Source organism: Vigna umbellata, chromosome 3 (assembly GCF_029865625.1).
Source record: "Vigna umbellata cultivar VRB3 chromosome 3, Vumbellata_1.0, whole genome shotgun sequence".
In the NCBI taxonomy this organism is placed as follows: domain Eukaryota; kingdom Viridiplantae; phylum Streptophyta; class Magnoliopsida; order Fabales; family Fabaceae; genus Vigna; species Vigna umbellata.
Window position 1 is genome coordinate 25,867,755 of NC_142167.1, and position 10,957 is coordinate 25,878,711.

The following is a 10,957-nucleotide window of genomic DNA, read 5'->3' on the forward strand; positions in this document are numbered from 1 at the left end:
ATAAATCAAAATACACTTGTTTGAACTCTAATTAGGCACAAAATAGAACTGCAACTCAGATTCACTTTGCAAGTTCCGAATATGGCTCAAATATGACGGTTTGACATACTTAATTGCATACAGGTCATTCTAACTTCATATCAATGGTTCTAAAAACTTTAATACAACAATTTGGACTTGTGTAAACTTCCAAACATGACAGAATCACAGCAGAACGAAAAATGACATTTAATGACTCAATTATGCAAAATTTTGATGAACCACACATTAGGTATTTGAGGTTTATGGAGTTATTTGCTTTTGAATAGTTTCCTAGGTCCATTTCACTACTCTAGACATGTTAGGATGTTCACATTAGTTAAAATAAGTGTACATTAGGTCTGGGTGCAAATTCTTACCCTTATAAGCACACTTTTTAGGTTCCAACTACTCAAATTTTGAGTTGTACCTAATTCTTTTCTTTTGAATAGTTTCCTAGGTCCATTTCACTAAGCTAGACATGTTAGGATGTTCAAACTAGTTAAAATAAGTGTACATTAGGTCTGGGTACAAATTCTCACCCTTATAAGCACACTTTTTAGGTTTCAACTACTCAAATTTTGAGTTGTACCTAATTCTTTGCTTTTGAATTGTTTCCTAGGTCCATTTCACTACTCTAGACATGTTAAGATGTTCACACTAGTTAAAATAAGTGTACATTAGGTGTGGGGGCAAATTCTCACCCTTATAAGCACACTTTTTAGGTTCGAATTACTCAAATTTTGAGTTGTACCTAATTCTTTTCTTTTGAATAGTTTCCTAGGTCCATTTCACTACTCTAAACATGTTAGGATGTTCATATTAGATAAAATAAGTGTACATTAGGTCTGGGTGCAAATTATCACCCTTATAAGCACACTTTTTAGGTTCAAACAACTCAAATTTTGAGTTGTACCTAATTCTTTGCTTTTTGAATTGTTTCCTAGGTCCATGTCACTACTCTAGACATGTTAGGATGTTCACACTAGTTAAAATAAGTGTACATTAACTCTGGTTGCAAATTCTCACCTTTTAAGCACACTTTTTAGGTTCCAACTACTCAAATTTTGAGTTCTGCCTAATTTTTTGCTTTTGAATAGTTTCCTAGGTCCATTTCACAACTCTAGACATGTTAGGATGTTCACATTAGTTAACATAAGTGTACATTAGGTCTGGGTGCAAATTCTCACCCTTATAAGCATACTTTTTAGGTTTCAACTACTCAAATTTTGAGTTGTACCTAATTCTTTTCTTTTGAATAGTTTCCTAGGTCCATTTCACTAAGCTAGACATGTTAGGATGTTCACACTAGTTAAAATAAGTGTACATTAGGTCTGGGTACAAATTCTCACCCTTATAAGCACACTTTTTAGGTTTCAACTACTCAAATTTTTAGTTGTACCTAATTCTTTGCTTTTGAATTGTTTCCTAGGTCCATTTCACTACTCTAGACATGTTAAGATGTTCACACTAGTTAAAATAAGTGTACATTAGGTGTGGGTGCAAATTCTCACCCTTATAAGCACACTTTTTAGGTTCGAATTACTCAAATTTTGAGTTGTACCTAATTCTTTGCTTTTGAATAGTTTCCTAGGTCCATTTCACTACTCTAGACATGTTAGGATGTTCACATTAGATAAAATAAGTGTACATTAGGTCTGGGTGCAAATTATCACGCTTATAAGCACACTTTTTAGGTTCAAACTACTCAAATTTTGAGTTGTACCTAATTCTTTGCTTTTTGAATTGTTTCCTAGGTCCATGTCACTACTCTAGACATGTTAGGATGTTCACACTAGTTAAAATAAGTGTACATTAACTCTGGTTGCAAATTCTCACCTTTTAAGCACACTTTTTAGGTTCCAACTACTCAAATTTTGAGTTCTGCCGAATTTTTTGCTTTTGAATAGTTTCCTAGGTCCATTTCACAACTCTAGACATGTTAGGATGTTCACATTAGTTAAAATAAGTGTACATTAGGTCTGGGTGCAAATTCTCACCCTTATAAGCACACTTTTTAGGTTCCAACTACTTAAATTTTGAGTTGTACCTAATTCTTTGCTTTTGAATTGTTTTCTAGATCCATTTCACTACTCTAGACATGTTAGGATGTTCATACTAGTTAAAATAAGTGCACATTAGGTCTGGGTGCAAATTCATACCCTTATAAGCACACTTTTTAGGTTTCAACTACTCAAATTTTGAGTTGTACCTAATTCTTTGCTTTTGAATAGTTTCCTAGGTCTATTTCACTACTCTAGACATGTTGGGATGTTAGTACTTTAATAGACTTTGCATTCTTTGCACTTTTGTGTATTCTAGGTACTACTTTTAGGTTCTAAGTTGTCATATTTTGAGTTTTAGGTATTTTTTGTAGTGTGAGTTCTTAATTAGCTAGGTTTTACCATTCTAAACTTGTTAGGATAGTTTCTTTCTAGTTTATTTTCATAATTTAGTGCAATTTGAAATTTTAGTACACCTTTTTTGATGTTTAAGTAGTGATTTTTAGCTACTTTATCTACTTTTTTAGGTTACAACTAGGCAAACTTTGAGATTTAGCTACTTCATCTATTTTGACATGTTTCTTAGCTTCCTTTAACAACTTTAAACTTGTTACGATGTGTAGAATACACAATCTTAGGTTACTTTAGAACAATTCCCATTTTCTCACCTATTTAGTACACTTTTTAGGTTTAAGTAGCCAAATTTTGAGATTGAGGTTGTTTTTGTAGTGTGAGTTTCTAATTAGCTATGTTTTACCATTCTAAACTTGTTAAGACAGCTTCTTATAAGTTTCTTAGGCTAGTTTAGTGCAGTTTGAAAATTTTAACAATTCAAGTGCATTTTTAGTAGTCATTTTGAAGAAGAAAAAGTTGTATTGGGTGTCAATTTTCGTGCATAAGTGATTTTGTGATATTTGGCAGTTTAAACAAGTCCTAATTGTTGTTTTAAACTTGTTAGAACATTCAAATTGAAGCCAGATTCATCTATGTGCAAAATAGCATATTCAAACCTCATTTTTGAGTGAAATTAGGAACTAAAAGGGTGAATCTGCTATACAATTTGGTTTTGAACCCAATTAGAGTTGAAACAAGTTTAAATTGATGAATTAAAGTTGCTGAAAGTATTATCAAAGAGTCATAATCACTTATGCATGAATTCACTTTTAAAACCATCAATCTTGGGTCAATTTTTTGGTGCAGAGTTGAAAAATTTAAGTACTGTTTTGATGAAGTTGGTATAAAATTCCATTTTGCTTGGAGCAAAACATGTTTCAGCTTTTCTTGCTCTCTTCATCTGTTGTAGACCTTTCTTAGAATCCATTTGAGTGCCTACTTCTATTCTACACCTATTTGTATTGGTTTTAAGCTTGTTGGCATATTAAAATTGACCAATTCAAGTCAAATTTTGGTGTTGTCAGTGACCATTTCTGGTGCAGTTTTTTATCAGCTTTGGTGCTAATTTATGTGTGAAATTGTAGTGTTTAGAAGACTTTGAGGTGCAGTTCAGTTTTAGAAACCTTTTCCAACTAAGGTGGCATCTTAGGAAGTGGAGAAGGAGCAGAATTTGTCAATTCAAAGGGGCTGTCTAGCAAGGAAAAATGTGAAAATTGGCAACTCCTATAGCCAAATTTTGAGTTCTAGTTTGTTTTTCTGGTTTTTGACCTTTCAAATTTGGATTGCAGGGTTTAAAGTGCTTTTTACGATTGTTATACACTTGGATAAGCATATAAATGTATTTGGAAACTTAAAACCAGCTTTTGCCAATCCAAAGATGAAAAACCAAAGAAGAACAATGGCAAACAGCAATAAAAATGAACTCTGCACCTTACAAAGTGGCTGGAAAAATTAACAGCAGTGGCTAAAATGAGCAGCAGTGTATGTGAGGTTCAAATGATTTGTCAAACAAGTTTATATCATCAAATTGGATGTGTGCAAATACTTAAACAACCAAGGAATACACTACAACAGAATTTCACTAGTGCACTTCCAAATGTAGGCAAAATGAATGATCTAGGAAGAAATTTTGCATATGAACTGACAAATGACCAAATGAACAGTGTGCACAAGTTTTAAATGGTAAAATAAACTTGCACACACTTTGAAAATGCACTTGCAGAGACAGATTCACAAAATCACAGCAGCTGAAGCCAAAAATGCAGCAAAATTTGGTGGTTTACAGAGGAAATCTGCATATAGGCTTCTTAATGACCATTTGAACAGTAGAAACAAATTTCAATTCACAAAATATACTTGCACAGACATTGAAACATCACAGAAACACACAGTAGCAACAAATGACAGTGGTAGTTGCTTAAAAATGCATAAAAATAAGGCAAAACTACAGTAGAATTGGAAATTCATGTGAATCAATGCTGGATGGATCAAGAAACATGTAGGAAAAGTCCTAAGCGACCAGATCTAGCTTGAACATGTGAGCTAGGAGAATTAAAATGGCCTAAAACATGGCAAGGATTCAAGCACGGTGCAAAAACTTGTGGAGAATACTGTGACAGTTTTGGAAACCAGATGTTGATCAACTCAACTACTGTTTTTGAAATTTAGTGGTGAATACAAATTTCTAGCACTTGAAACAAGTATAAATTCATCAAATAAACTTTTCTCAAGCATTAGAATCAATAAATCTAAACAAAAACAGTGTGCACATGATCAAACCAGACATGAATTTTGATGCAGAATTTGAAATCAGAGTGTGAGGAATTCAACCAGTCATTTTGCTTTTCTGAGATTAATGAGTTTGCAATCAGGTTAAACACATTTAGACTCATAAAGCAGATTTGGTCAGAGCTTGAAACACCAGAAAACTGGACCAAAGCAGATTATACAAAATGAAACCAGAAATTAAAATTTTCTGCAGAATTTTGCTATTGGAACATAGTGTGCACAGCTGTTAGCTTAAATGATCAAAGCTGAACTTGATGTCAATGCTTTATATGATCAACATATAGCTAGCACATGCACAAGACTCAATTACAAACGAAAATTCACTGCTAGAACAGATTGAAACACATATGACAGATTAAAAGCTGCAAAAGAAAATGCACATGACTTGACAAAACTGGAAATGAAATATCAAAGCTGAATTGAACTCAATCAACCAAATTGCACCGATTAAAATGATGATTAAAAACTAAGAAACAGTGAATGGAATCAAACATCCACAGCAAACACGAAATCAAACCATAGAAGTGAAAGAAAAAAAAATCAAACACATTGTGACAGAGTTGGACAACACATGACGGAAAATAGAAAAAGAAGAAGGAAAAAGCACTTAGCTCTTGAAGTGTGAGTGGAACGTCTGGCTCTTGATGCCAAGTGATGGACCCTACTCCAGGATGTGCAGAAGAAGCTCCACAACTCAGAGAATTGGCAGCGGATGAAAGGAAACAGTGGAGGTTCGGAGCGCACTCAAGGTGTTTGTGAAATTGTCTGGTGGTGTTTGAATGGATGTTTTGGTAGATCTCTAACTCAGTAGGCTTTCCAAAGGGGAAAGAAGCTAGAGGAGGTGCTAGATAACAAAGCACAGAGGTGAACTTGAGAGTAATAGTTGGAAATTGGCAGCATTTCTTTACTTCAATTCAAGTTATTCTTACAATGGATTGAGGTTCACTTTTATAGATGAAGAGAGGCCTTCAAACGTGCCTAGCAAGCTACTGGAAATGTAAGAGAGACGTGCCAGAGAAGCTATACAGACTAAGCTGCCTGTTCCATGTGCACAACATTGAAAACATGCTCAAAAGAGATGAACCTACATGGTTGCTTTGTATTTCATATATAACATGTGCTTCAAACTTGGACATTGGTGAGTGGCAGCGGATGCAAGCTTCTTTGGTTGCTTGGTTATGGTTCCAAGCCTTATTAATGTCCTACAAAACAATGTAGATATATTTAGTAAAGTAAACATTCTAAGACTTAGAAAGAAAATAACTTTTGTTTATTCAACTTCCCTTTCTTAGTCTTAAGTTGATACTTCTTAGGATGGGAAGTCCCAAAAGGGGTTGCCATCATTCCCTCCCTCTTTAAAAACGATTTATCCTCAAATCGGGAAGAAAGAAAGAAGCACAACTTTAGTTTTAAAAATTACAGAAAAGTAAGCCCAAGCCCATAAAAATGGAGCTTAGCGGTACCGTTGAGCGGTAAGTGATTGTCTTCTATTTTTGCCCCTCAGCGGTGATTTCGGCACCTGAAAACTGGCGCTCAGCGGTAATTTCCGCTCAGCGCAACTTTTTATGCACTCTAGTTGATTTTTTTGCATTCTGGTTGGCGGATGGACTTTTCTGGTTGACTGGTCACTTTTCTAGTTGACTGGTTGACTTTTTTGGTTTCTGGTTGACTTTTCTGCATTCCAACCATTCGATAGTTTAACTCTTCTTTCAAATCATTCCAATAACCTACAAAATAAAAGGAATCTAGCACAAAACCATTAAATTCACCTTCAACTCTCTTATTCACAAAACTAAAGCAAAAACATGAGTTGAAACAAGTTTCGAAGTAAAAAAGGGTTGATTGATTATCAAAATTAAGTATAAAAATAATGGTTTTTCAACCGTTATCACAACCCCAAACTTAGAACTTTGCTTGTCCTCAAGAAAACAAGATGTAACTTTGCTTTCAACCAATCAATGCAATGATTCAACACATTTGAAAACCTTTTCTTTTAAGAGAAGTAATTGCTCAAATCAGCTTATCATACAAAATACCAGTCAAGATAAATACATGCCTTGATTCAATTAAGCTCATTGTGGTGCTCAGATAATCAAAGAACATTCAACAGATGCTATGCTCATGAATGATCAATTAACCAGGCAAAGATGTAATCATGGAATCTTTCCTCACCAGATAAAGTGTTTCACTAAAACACACAAGTGTATAAGAGGTCACTCATTCACTCCACTATCACAATGTCACATGAATTAACTTTGCCTTTCATTTAACCATAATTAAATATACTCACAAGCAATTATCATCACAAAGGCTTTTCTATGGCTTGTAATATGGCTGGGCTAAGAAGAAAAATTGGTTTTCCTGGATCACAAAATCCTTGAGTTATGAAAGTCATTCATACTTTTATCATTTAAACACAACCATTCTTACTTATTCCCAACTTTCCCTTGCATTGAGCTTTTCTTTTCTTTCTTTTCTTTCCTTTTTCTTTTGCTTTTCACATGCTTAGCTCTTAGCTCAATGCTTGTTATTTTTCCTTTCTAGACTTCCCAACAACCCCAAACTTGAACCTTTATCAATACCACAAAATATTCTCAACTCAACTCAAGGTAAAGATTTTCACAAAGGGTTTTCAAATGATGTTCAAGGCTAAAGGTTCAAAGGATAAAACACATAGTGCTCTCTTTTAGTGTGCTAAAATCATGCATTTTGGCTAAAAAGGGTTAACAACAAATGGCCTTGATCATATGACACATACAAGCAAGTGATTCAATCATAGAAAACCTGGGCAAAGTCATTCATGCTTTCAAAGTAATAACAGTCACTCACAAAAACTCACATAGGTTAACTCAAATTCCAACATTTAGATAAACATCCTTCTTAGTATCATAATCACAATCACAAGTCATCATGCATCATCTCAACATCAATCAATATAATTAACATCATGAAGCAATACTCATCACAAACATCATAGCATCAACAAACCATTGCACACAAATAAAGTTTTAAGCCAATTACATCAAACCCTATTCTAAAAAAAGAAGCAAATAAATTCAATAATATAAAACAAAAGATAAGAAAAATCCTGCTCTAGTGCTGATAGCATCCATCAGTAAATGCTATCTTTGCTCATCATCAACTCATGCTATCATCAGAGTCTTCCTCCTCTCCTTCTTCAACATCTTCAAAATCATCATCCTCACGATCTTCCTCCATAGCTGGAGCTTCAGCTGCTCCAGCTCTACGGGCCTGTGCATGTTGCCATGCTATCTTGGACAATGAGGAAGTGTTGCTCATGCTTACAGGAAAGGAACTTGCTGGAATAGGGTTGATCTGGTTCCTTCTCCTTCCTTTTGAATATTGTAGTCTTGAATCTCTTGCTCGATGAGGAGGCCATCCCTACATCAAACTCAATTCACAAAACCACAATACACATCATTAAGCATTAGTAAACCACAAACATCACCCTAAAACCAGTTCACTCAACTCTGCAGTAGTCGCGCTCAGCGGTATTTACCGCTAAGCGGCACTTGCGGCATCAACTCACCTTCCTCCTGGCTTACCCTAGGTGTCTTATACTAATGCCTCTCACTCACTCAATGTATTTAGGTTCTCACATCACTCAATGTATTTAGGTTCTCACATCACTTAGAAACTAGCTTGAAATCATGCTTTTCTTCATATTTTCAGAAATAAGAGAGCTGGACAGGTTTATGCTTGATTTCAGTGTTTTTGTGCAGGTTTTAAGGTGAATTTGGTGAAAGAAGTGAAGAAGGAGAGATATCGAATTAGAAAAGACATCAAAAAGTGCAAAAGGAGAAGCCGAAGTCACCGCTCAGCGGCAGTTTACCGCTGAGCGGCACTCAGGAGCTCACGGGAGGACCGCTGAGGGGCAAAATGGCCGCTGAGGGGAGAAAACTACTCACGCACTTACCGCTGAGCGGTACTTTACCGCTGAGCGGCACTTTAATGGGCTTGGACCTAATTTTCTGTAATTTACGAATAATATATAAGCTTTAGGGTTTCCTAGGGTTAAGTATCTTTGGCTAGAAGGAAGTAGAAACACACTTTTCCACCCCTTGGGGTAGATTGGGAGATGGTGACAGATCTCCTCTTCTCTTTCTCGGGTTTTTCTATCTCTTTCATTCTTTCATTGTTATTCATCTAGGTTCACCATGAATATGGTGAACTAAACTCTGTATGTTTGTTGGGGAATCAATGTAATCTTTTGAAGCTCTCATATATGGAATCTGTTTTTACATCTTTTAATTAAGACTTATGCTTTCTTTCATCATTAGTTAGGGTTTTTCCTCTTTGCATAATGCTTGCATTGTTTAACTCATTCGATGCATGATTATTGGTTTTGTCGATACGGGCGCGTACGGGGAAGTCTAGATCCGGGGAATTTCTCCCAATATCATATTGGTTGTCGTTAAGCTCCTTCACTTATGAACTGATCATTAGGAATGCTACGAATTGTATGAACTCGTGATTAGGGAGAAGCCTTCTTAAAAGGTACTTTAGAGAGTGGCATTAACAATGATGATTTGAATGTTGAATTCCTAAAATATATGAGAGTGGATAAGATGAAATTGACCCCCAACAACATATTCATACATATATTTCATTGAAAGTGTTTATCTTTTGTTTTGCCATTGATCAAAACTTCATGCATACATATTTAATTTTCGTCTTTTGCATATAAAATCCAAATCCTTCATTTTTAAGTCTTAGCTAATCAAGAAACCACACAACTAAACTAGGCCGTGAGTCCTTTGGGAAGAACGATACTTGGTCTTACCAAGTTTATTACTTGAACGATTCGGTCACACTTGCCGATTGAAAAACAAGTTTGTGACATCATATTTTGGTGTTCATAAATTTGTCCATCACTGGGTTACCTCCCAGGTAGCGCTTGTTTAACATCACGAGCCTGACCCAAAATCCTCCAGCACCCTTCAGTAGATGCAAATCTTTCTTACCAACACCCATCAGTAGGTGTAAACAAACATAGTATCCTTCAGTAGATACTCTTCCACCTAACATGCTTTAGTAGATGTAAACCTTGTAACAAGATTATAACCAAAACAAAAAATACCAAAAGTTCATAATTACATCACCAAACCAAAAATAAAAGTTCTTAAATCACTGGGTTGCCTCCCAGCAAGTTCTCTTTTAACGTCACTAGCTTGACCCAATAAAGCTCAAGTTCCATCTTCTTTTTTCTTCTTTTTACTGAACTTCTTCAGAAATTTGATAAAATCAGGAACCTGTTTCAATGTCTCAATCATAGGAACTTTAATCTCCAACTTCTTGAAGATTTCCATAAAGCGCTCCAATTCCTTCTCTTTCCTATGATACTTCTTTGGATGAGGACGGGGTTTTTCATATGATTCTTTCTTTTTTCGTCTCCTCCTCTTTTTCTTTTCTCTTACTTTCTCTATCTTCACACAAATTTTCTTTTCTCTCACTTTCTTTTTTTCTTCTCTTTTTCCACTCACTTTCTTAATCTTCACACAAATTTTCTTTCTCTCTTCTCTCTCAACCACTTCTCTTTCTTTTTCTACATCTTTATCTTTCTCACATAATTCTTCTTTTTCTTTTCTCTCTGTCTCTTTCTCATCTAAAATCTTGTCACTTCTAAATATCATGACTTGACATTCCTCCCTAGGGTTAACTTTAGTTTCAACCCCAAAATCTTTCAATCTCTCAATGAAGTGACCAATCTGCATCTCCATCCTTTTACATGATGCTTCAATGCTTTTCTGAGTGGAGATGGACTCTTGCATAAATTGTTGAAATACGTCATCCATCTTTTCCATTGATAGAGAGCTTTGTTGTTGCCATTGTTGTTGTGGTTGGTTCTCAAATTGTCCAGCAGCTTGCCAAAATTGACTTTGATCCATGCTTGAGTGAGATTCCCTCCAATGGTTGAAATTACTTTGGTAGAATTGAGCGCCCATATAGTTAAATTCTTGTCCGTATTGCATCCTGCAAGCATTAGGCACAAAACCCTAGAAAACATTTCTTAGCAAAAAAAAATATAAAAGATGAACTAAAAAGATAAAAAGATAAAATAAAAAGATAAAAAGATAAAAAGATAACAATCAAGTCAAAGTTAATCAATAATCACACAAATAGAATATGTCAACCACGAGTCCTTGACAACGACGCCAAAAACTTGTTTAACACTCGGCAAGTGTAACCGAATCGTATCAAGAATGCAAAATACTAAAAAATAAATATGAATG

The 10,957-nt window shown here is 35.1% G+C and overlaps 1 pseudogene; it reads right to left on the bottom strand.

Annotated features, from left to right (window-relative positions):
• Window positions 1-10,058: 10,058 nt before the first annotated feature.
• LOC148202112 (uncharacterized) lies at window positions 10,059-10,696 on the bottom strand (annotated as a pseudogene).
• Window positions 10,697-10,957: the final 261 nt, after the last annotated feature.